The 10,627-nt window shown below is 36.6% G+C and overlaps 1 pseudogene; it reads right to left on the reverse strand.

Moving 5' to 3' along the window:
- The window catches only part of LOC120229453, a 42,543-nt pseudogene extending 35,385 nt beyond the window's left edge, over positions 1-7,158 (reverse strand).
- Between the last annotated feature and the right edge of the window lie 3,469 nt (positions 7,159-10,627).

Raw genomic sequence — 10,627 nt, forward strand, 5'->3', positions numbered from 1 at the left:
GACTGCATTAGGCCAATCAGTCTAATTAGGTTGCATACCCACTGGGCATGGATTATGAGTGTTTTTACTAAGTTTTTCTTTAAGACTTAGTGCATTTTTTATCTCAATAAATTTCATCGCACTAAATTCCAAAAAGTGGTATGCAAATCACCACTTAAATATTATACAAATAAAAGCACATGATTTGTGAAACTAATACTTGCACTTGATTTGAAAACTGATCTCTAACTTTATGAAAGTGCTTTGTGACTGTTACATAATTTTTTTTCTAAACAGTGAAGGAAAAACTCTAGTGACACCCGTATACATCATATAGATATTAGGCTACTGGATCCTTGTAGGATTCTGTAATTTTATCTGTATACAAAGACAATTTTTAAACATTATGCTTTATTATATCCATCCAAAGTTTTGTAGACTGATTTATTAGTTGTTCAGCTATTTAATCAGTAGCTCAAGATTCCTGTGGGAGTTTCCACTTCATTAATAGGCTGGTACAATATAGGTCTATGTAAACATTATTTTGTGCTTCATTGATAGCTAACTTTTAAAATTTTATCAGAATGAGTCATTTTCTACTCTCTACAGCTTTTTGTGTATGTTTTGAATGTTTATTTATTTTTGAAAGAGAAAGAGAGAGAGAGAGAGTGCAAGCAGGGAAAGGGGCAGAAAGAGTGGAAGAGAGAGAATCCCAAGCAGGCTCCCGACTGTCAGCACAGAACCGGAGGCCATACTCGATCTCCTGAACCCTGAGATCATGATCTGAGGTAAAATCAAAAGTCAGGCACTTACCTGACTAAGCCACCAGGCCCCTGTCTATGGCTAATAGTATTATATATGTGGCCTGAAGAAAAGAACTGTATGTGTGGGACAGAATAAATGGTTCCAGATAGAACAGAAGAAAATTGACCTAATTAGGAATAAGAGCTATACATGGACCAAAGGGAAACATGTTTCAATAGTGAAAATTAATTAAGGAGACCAAAGCTATACATATGTTGTGGAAATTGTAATTTCAAAGATAAAGTATCTTTCAGGCCATATCAGACATTGCTAACTGACATCCTGAATCCATTATTATTTCTCATCTTCATGTTGCATTAAGACTGTTTTAACAATAAATGTAGTAACTTTAACAGTAAGATAATCATTCCTTTTTCTAGTCTCTTTTGCATCACATTGTGACCATGTACCAAGTTCTGGTCTAAAGGACATGGACAAAATTTGTATATGTAACTTCCTAACCCTTAGAAGAAAGAGGCATAGCCACTCCTTTGCTGTCTTTCCCCTCCACCTGACTGAGATAGGAGTATGGTGGTGAAAATTTGTAAACATATCTCTTAGGACATAGAAGAAATTAAAGTTGTAATTATAGACTATTTATTTTAATTATATACTATTTAAAAAATAGAGATGCCTGGGTGGCTCAGTCAGTTAAGCGTCCGACTCAGGTTAGGTCATGATCTTGCGGTTTGTGGATTTGAACCCTGCATCTGGTGCTGCGCTGACAGTTCAGATCTTGGAGCCTGTTTCTGATCCTGTGTCTCCCTCTCTCTCTGCCCCTACCTCACTTGCACTCTGTCTCTGTCTCAAAAATAAATAAACAACAACAAAAAAATGAAATAAAAGGACAAGAAGTTTCTTTTAAAACTTATGAACTATGATCTCAGCACTGTGATTATGGTCTCTGGGTGACATATCTTACTGAAAGGAACCAAGCCTCACTGAAGAAAGCTTGTTGCAAGGCTGGGTCAGGAAATGTACAGTATATATGAATCCAGAACATTTGTCATAACAGAAAGTAAGAAGGCCCTCAAAATACACTGTATTTATGTCATAATGAATCAGGAACAAAAAGAGATTTCCACTGGACAAAAATGAACATTTTGAGCAGCAAAATTTTAAAAAAATCCCATGTGATTAAGTCCATGAGTTCATAAAGATATTTTCCCTGCTACTCCCATGCCAAGACAATCAATCAATCAATCATCAATCAATTAATTAATAAAATAAAAATCACTGGAGACTTATAAAGGTACTAGGGAATTGACACAATATTTTTAAAAAAGTAAATGAGGAAAATAATTTATCATTCATTCTGCCCTTCCCGTAGGAACTATACGTCAGAATAACAAAATAATTGATGGATGGAAGTTTCCCATTATGGAAATTTTACAGCTAATCAATGAAGAAGAAATGAAAAACATGCAAGTCCACATTTTGCAACCCCTAATGTAAACCTAACGTGAACAGTCCAGGCAATGATCAACAATGACTGCTAATATGACAAAAAGACAATGGGCACTAGATGTCTCTTGATGGAAGTGTATAACTCTACCTCTGATTGAAATGAAATCTGCCCTGATAAGGACCAGTTTATAGGGAATATGACAGACAGAGAAAACATTGTAAATGATACCCAACAAAAATAATCATCAAAATTGACTTGGGAAACTACAGACTAAAGAATAAAAAATGTCAGTTTTCTTCAATTAAAGGAGGGAGAGAGAGAGGTCTGTAGAGTATAAGATACATCAAGTCACATAAGAATACTTAACACTTTAGAGGTTCGTATGGATGAAATGATATGTCTAAGGTTTACTTGAAAACTTCCAATAGCTGAAGCCCCTGCAGGAGATCTATAAATGAAAGAAGACTGGCTGTCTGTTGATACGGTGAGAACTGGGTAATAGGTAAACATGGGACTTCATTACAAAACTCTACTTCTGTATATGCTTAAATATTCTTAAAATTAAAAAGTTAAAAAATTATGGAACAGGAACAAAGTATTTCTCAGAGAAAACATCTTACTTCATTATTAAACAAAACATAAACTAATCATTTGGCTCAAGAACTTCAAGAAGAATAACAAAGCAGATGCAGGGAATATAAGGCAAATTTAAAAATTAAAGCAGATATTAAAATTTCCAGCAGTATGATAACTTCTAGGTCATAAATATTCTCCAGTACAGTAATTAATTCCTAATTTCCTCTCTAACCTGTGTGAGGACAATTAAATTAAACGGTCTTAGGGTGCCTGAGTGGCTCAGTTGGTTAAGCATTCAACTTTGGCTCAGGTCATGATCTTGGGATTTGTGAGTTCAAGCGCCGTGTCAGGCTCTGTGATGACAGCTTGGAGCCTGGAGCCTGCTTCAGGTTCTGTGTCTCCATCTCTCTCTACCTCTCCCCCACTTGCACTCTCTCTCTCTCTCACTCTCAAAAAATGAAAAACATTAATTTAAAAAAAAATCTAGCTTAATAACAAAAACTCTAATGGAATTCAGTCAGAATAGTTTCCTCTCTCTCCATCTACACTCCTCATTTTTAAGAATATGTGGACTTCTTATGAATCCTGGTGTCACAGAATCAATAGAGGTGATGGTAATGACTTGCAAGTCAGCATTAGAATCCCAGTCTGTTTATGGGACTTCATAGCTATAATCCTAGGACCATTGACTCTCCTCTGACTGGAACTCTTGCCAATAATCCAAATGATAACACACTGTAGTGTAATACACTAGCAACACACCAAATTCTTCAAGAAGGATTTCTAGTCATGCTATGTATAACTAACTACTGCCTTCCTTCCTACAGATTGTTTCCCCACTCCCAACCTTCCCCCCACCCTGCCCCAGCCTCCTTCCTTGATGCCTCCTTTGCTACCTCTGTACAGGGCACAAACATCTGCAAGGCAAACTTTTCATCTGATAACTTTCTTCTACTCAATTTGGGAATCTATCTCAAATCAAAACCATCATACAAACATCAGAAGATGATAGAATCCTCCATTTATAAGGGACCCTGATACTCAGCTAGTCAAATGTTTGATGCCGAAAGTCACTTTATAACAAACTCTGTAAGTAAATAGCAAATATGCAAATATGTAGCCACTGTTTATGATACATATTTTCAATATATGGAATCATTTAGTTTTCTTTAAAAATTTCTCCCTAAAGTTTTGACTGGCCATAGTCATGGGGGCGTTATTTTATGTATCTATGCATCTAATTATTTGGTCAAGGATCTATGCAATATTGAAAAAAAATATTTTGTTTCTGTGAGGCTGAATTTTTTCATAGATAATACTCGATGGCAACACTTCATATTGATGTTCTGTGAATCAAATAAGACAATCTAAATGTTCAACTTAGTGTCTGCTGCATGGTGTACACACTGTATATCTTGAATTTCTCTTAACAGTTAAAAAAGGACATTTGAATACTAAATGTATACTCCTTATGAGTTTTATATTATTATAGTGGCAATAGTAAGACATTTGGGTAAAAGTTCTTCAGTCAAGACATTCCTTTTCTGCTTTATTCAGAACATTTCTTCCACTCATAATTTAGAGGAAATTTTTAGAAAAAATTACTTATAAAAGAATACAATTTACTTCCCAAGCCATAAGAGACTCTTAATGGTAGAGAACAAACCGAGGGTTGATGGAAGGAGGTGAGTGTGACGTGGGTTAAATGGGCAAAGGGTATTAAGGAAGGCATTTTTGGGGATGAGCACTGGGTGTTATATGTAAGTGATGAATCACTCAGTTCTACACTTGAAACCAATACTATACTGTATGTTAACTGACCAGAATTTAAATAAAAACTTGGAGGGAAAAAAAAGGAAATATAGTTAAAAATTTTCCCCACAACTTAATGACAAAGACATTATGCATTATATGCGCCCAATAGGGAAAAAAAAGTCAAAGAAAATAAAAATGAGGCTCTTAATGGTGGCTTACTCATGGATTATTGATTATGCTGATTTAATTATGCAGAAGTATAAGATTTCAGAAGGAAGAAAGAGTTAAAGGACATCAAATGCAATTAAAGTCATCTCATCCTCTGTACTTGGGAGTGTTATTCATTTTCATTCATCCCAACAAATAAAATCATAAATGTATTCATCTTCTGTCGAGTCACGTAGAAATAGCAATTTGACACAAATCTTGAAAATTTAGAGGAAAACCTTTTGCTATTATTTCAGTATTTCTTTAATTTCTTTAATGGGATGGGGTGAGGCTGGAGAAAGGGGATAGAAAGAGATGAATAAGAATATAGCTTTAGGTTCTTATAAGACATAAGCTAGACATATTACTGTCCTCCACAGCATCAAATAGAGAAAGTACACAATATATTTATATTCAGAAAAAAAGCAGAAGAAAAAGAAACCTACTAGAATGCATCTTTAATCACATAGTTGCCTAATCAATATAACTTTCTACTGTTTTGTCTTGTTTCCTTCAGGGAACTCTAAAAATTGAAATGGATAAAGATTGCTTTTTTTCAATCATAGTTTAGTTCTTTTATTTTTAATGTTTTATTTATTTCTAGGAGAGAGAGAGAGAGAGAGACAGCGTGAGCAGGGGAGGGTCAGAGAGAGGGAGTCACAGACTGAAACAGGCTCCAGGCTCTGAGCAAGCAGTCAGCACAGAGCCAGACACGGGGCTAGAACCCACAAACCGAGAGATCATGACCAAAGAGAAAGTCGGACGCTTAACCGATTAAGCCACCCAGGCGCCCCAGTCGCAGTTTAGTTCTTAAATTTAGTGTAAATTTTCCACACCCAGAAAATGTTTGAGTAATGTGTACTTTAGGGATATACCCAATAGGGTTTTCTGTTACAATAAAAATTTATAATTTTTTTCACATGTTACATTAGACAGCAGTCAAATGTCACCAAAATTCATTTCTTTTCAATAAGTACACCTTTCTCTACCTTCCCTCCTTCTTATCACCACCCATCCCTGTGTACACCATTGAAAATATTTCCATATAATATATAGGTCAATTAGATCCCTCTATTTGGCAATCCGTGGTTCTTTATCTCCTTAAAACTTGTTTTTTCATAGTTTCCTTCTTTCTGGAGAGACTGTTCAAATATTCTGGCTACACAAGATTGCATGTGTCCCTCATTACGTTGTAAGTTTCATGGGGACAGAGATAAAATCTATCTCTAGGCTATCTGTCCTCCATAGCAAGGTCTATACAAATTCAGTATCTATCTCAAATCCATTTCCTGCCAAGAAATCATCTCCGATTTCTCCGTTTAGAATTAATATCTCTTCATTGTAATTACTTGTGAAAACGCTAGCCCTGGTTAAACTCAATTTTTTAACTTCTCCTCTTCTGCCCCAAGCAGCAGAACCTGGCTGGAAAAAGGCAGGCATCCATGCTGATCAGTATAATTTTAAACTGTCATCAACACTTGCTTCAAGTTACCAGCAGCTCTACCGCATTTCCTCAGTTAATCACTCTCTCATTCTCTTAGGTAAAGATTTCACATTTTCTTTTCCCTCATAAAACTCCAATAACCCCTTTCCTTCTCTCATTTGATTTCCTTGATTCTTGTGTCACTGAGAAAATATGAGCAACAAGAAGAAAATGTCCATCTGCTCTTGCTACTGAATTTATCAGTTTACTTGAATCTGTACTCATATAAGCAGCCTTCCCGCCTCTGGCAATCATGAAGGAATGGTGCCTCTATCTACGGAAAAGACTTTCCTTTGAGCATAGGATTACATTTCTCGAAATTACTCTAAGAGATTATTCCTGCAACTGCAATTGGTCTCTCTCCTGCATTGTCATTTTCCCTCTCCTGATGGATAATTTTTATCAGCATAAACAGCTACCATATCTCCCATAGTAAGAAAGAGTTTTTCTTTACCACGTTATCCCCTTCTAGCTAATACTACCATTTTCTGCCCCTCTTTACAGCAAAATCCCTCCGATAAGTTTCTCTATCCTCACACCCTCCATTTGTCCTTGTATTTTGTCTTAAATTCAAAAGAGTTATTAGACAAGCGGTTGGCTTTACTTTCAAAAGATATCCAAATTTCAACAACTTTCCCAGTTTTCCCTTTTCCAAAGAGCCATCCTCGTGTACCTGAACTAGTGTTTCTACCTCCCAGCTGCCTTCTTCCTTCCATCATTCCCCACCCCCAAGCAGTCTGAGTGATGCATTTAAAACATTAAATTAATTAGATCTTGACCCCCTTCTGCCCAAACCCACCAGAGGTTTTGCATTTAACTCAGAAAAAAGTCCAATGTGCAACATGCTCTGAAAAGCTCCCATGATGGGGCCCTCCACCAACTCCCTGATGTCATCTCCTACTAATTTCTCCTTCTGACCTTCTCGATGATTCTGCTCCAGCCACATTGCCCCGTTTGGAGATCCTGGAGCACACCGAGTAACCCCCCGGCTTCAGAAATGGGCACTTGCTCTTCCCTTATCTGAGAAAGTTTCCGCTCACCTGTTTGCCTCTCATTTCCTTTAGTCTCTGCCCAGATGCCACTCCCTGATCAGAGAGGCCTTAGCTAACCACTGTAGGTTTCGTCTCTACATTATTCTCCCTGCCTTATTCTCTTCATTTCACTACCTGAATATTACATAGGTATTCTCTTATCATTAGTTTCCCCCTGCGAGAATACAATCTACAGCCTACTTTTTTCGTTCACTTCTCTATTCTCGGCATCCAGAACTGTACCTTTCATGTACTGGCACTCAATAAATATTTATTGGCTAAATAATTAATAGTGTTGCAGTATTTTTCACCTCAATACCCGGGGCTCATTGTCTTGCAGCTTCAAAGAATGAAAAGGGGGACACAAAATAAGCAGCAATCAAACTTTGATTAGAGTATAAGATTAAAAAGTAAAAATAGTAGAAAAATATCTCTTTACAGAAAGGGGGCATTTGAAAGTGAATGGCCATGACTATAGGCAAGGGTCCTTGCTTTATAAGGTTCTGGTCAGGCCCTCCTTCTCTTCCCCTTATTCCTTCTCAGATTTTACTTACTGGCTTTGTAACTCTAGGTGCTACATTGTTCGTTCCTGACTGGCTCCTTTCCATTGTATGAGGGGTGGTTTATGGTTGTGCTTAAAAGTCTTTTGTCAAATTCCTGAGCTGGAAGCAAGTGGGGTCTGTTACATTCTTAAGAGGAACCTTATGCCTGAGGGGGTTTCCTGTGGTCAGACACTCCCAGCATTGTTCCAAATATGTGTTTTTCCCCACCCAGGGATCTCAGGTCCTAATCTTTCCCTCTCTGCCTATTTTGTCTTATCTTATCCTGTCATAATAGCACACACTTAATCTTCCATTATATAATTGATTATAACTTATTTGCAATATTTATATAATACGTATGTACCCTTTTGTTTCATATACAAAATGTATTTCTAGAGCAACGAGTGATGCCTAACACTGCACTTGGATTTTACGTACATTATCTGTTTTAGTTCTGAGGACACCTCTTAGACAATATTACTAAGTAATATTACTAATTACTATTACTCTTAGGGTAATATTATTCTTATTTTATAGATATGGAAACAAATCCAAAGAGATGAAAACTGCTGAACATTGTCACCATTCACAAACCCCATCTCTAGCTCTCCAAAGTGAAGTCTTTCCCTATTACTTTATATTTGAATTTAGTCCAAACAGTGCTATTTGCTGGAAATTTAATTAAATTAAGTAACAGGTCAATTAAATGTAAGTATCATTTACATACCTTTGAAACCTGGATCTATAGAAATAGCAATTGAATTAACTATTTGACAAGAACTATCTTCCCATTTTCCTTTATTTTCTTCATTCATTAGTGAAGGAACATTTAAGTTCCTTGAAATAATGGAGTTGCCTAAACCATTGGACATGAAAGGCTGGAAAATTGTGCTGTTTCAAGCTCAGCAAGACACTGACATTACTATTTTTAGAAATAGTTTTTGGGGCATCTGAGTGGTTCAGTTGGTTAAGCGTCTAACTTTGGCTCAGGTCATGATCTCACAGTTCGTGGGTTTGAGCCCCGCGTTGGGCTCTGTGCTGACAGCTAGCTCAGAGCCTGAGCCTGCTTCAGATTCTGTGTCTCCTCTCTCTCTGACCCTCCCCTGCTCACACTGTCTCTCTCTCTCTCTCTGTCTGTCTCTCAGAAATAAATAAAACATTTTAAAAAAATGAAATATTTTTGGAGAACATAAAGCTTGAGGAAGTCCGTAAAAACTTGAGCCTAAATGTTTTATTCATTGATCTAAATTTTCAAAAATGAACTAACCTTTAACATTTTTTTCAGATGTATTTCTATGCTACTAATTTTCTATTACTTTCTACTCAAGTTCCCACATCCCTTCCCCCAGGCCTTTATATTTTTAATTGTTACAGATATACTATAGCCTAGGACAAATAGATGGGGAAGAAAAATAAATGTTTACTTTATAAGACCCTTTCTGTAATTCTCTAGATGTGTTTCTCTGCTCCCAAATTAATTTCAGTTCAGGAAGTGATGTTGTTAATCCTCCAGCATGAATGTATGAACATGTAGACATTTGAAAAAGCTAGACTCTACATAGAGTAACCATTCTGCACTGCTTTGCCTCTCCCTGTATTGCTCATCTCTGTGTATGGTTATGCCATCCACCCAGGGGCAAGATGTCTATTTTTACAATGTCCAGAAATCACCCTGAGCATCTCTTTTCCATCTCTAGGCTTTCTGTCCCTCCTATCAAATCCATCACTAAATCTTGGTGACTTTATTTTCTAAATAATTTTCTAATGTATGAACTTCTCTCCCTATTTATTGTCACAATCCTTGTCCAAGCCTCTGGCTTATGGCAACAGCTTTCAAACATGTCTTCCAGCTTTCAAACTCTTTAAATAAACAGCCAGTGTGATTTATTTTAAACAAAATCAACTCATATCTATGTCAATGTCTTCCCACTGCAGTTAGAAAGCACATCAACTCCTTTCCATAACTACAATATTCTTTTTGATTTAGCCTGGCTAACACCATGGTCTCTCTTACTGTCTACCATCCTGCACATGGAACTCCATCAGAACTTTGCAGATAGTCTTCCCTGTACCTAGAATGCTCTTTCACAGATTCCTCATGGCTGGCTTCCTGCTTTTGGGTTTCAGGTTAAATTATTTTTCTTCAGACAGGCTTTCTGATCACCCAAAGTAAAGGAATTGTTTTTATTGTATTCTCTGTCAAAAAAATCATATTCGCTTTCTTTGTAATACTTTTTTCATTCACAATGATGTACTTGCCTGTTGATTGCATGTGTCTCTTATTAGATTGTAAGTTTCATGATGTTGCTCTGCAGTGTATACCCAGGGCCTAGCATGGTGCCTAGTATGTGGTAGTTTCTCAATAAATAGTCATTAAATGAATGAATGAACTACTACTTAAATTGTTTGGTAAATAGCTAACCAACTTTATTTGGCTCAGACTATTTCACAAGATGTTTGAGCCAAATAAGCTTACTTATTAGATAAAATAAAATTATATACAGTCATATTTTTACAATTGTCCTTTACCTTTTTGATAGTACATGAGTAGATTTGTTAACAAAACATTAGTTATCAGACAGACTATAACCGTTGGGCTCCTTAATTAAAAATGAAGGCATAGCTGACTCAGCACCATCAGTGCCTTCAATGTCCCTCATGAACATATCTCCTTCAGTGATGCCTTTTGTCCCCCTCCACAGGACGAGGATTTATTTATGTTGTAGTACCACTCTGGGAAAAGGATACCACATTGCCCACGTCCACTGCCCTCAAATTCTGCGTCATTCAAATCAATTCCTGCAAATAGATGCCTGAAAGCAGTCATGTCCATTGCTACCAT

The sequence above is a fragment of the Hyaena hyaena genome, unplaced genomic scaffold (assembly GCF_003009895.1).
Source record: "Hyaena hyaena isolate Hyena2069 unplaced genomic scaffold, ASM300989v1 scaffold_32, whole genome shotgun sequence".
In the NCBI taxonomy this organism is placed as follows: domain Eukaryota; kingdom Metazoa; phylum Chordata; class Mammalia; order Carnivora; family Hyaenidae; genus Hyaena; species Hyaena hyaena.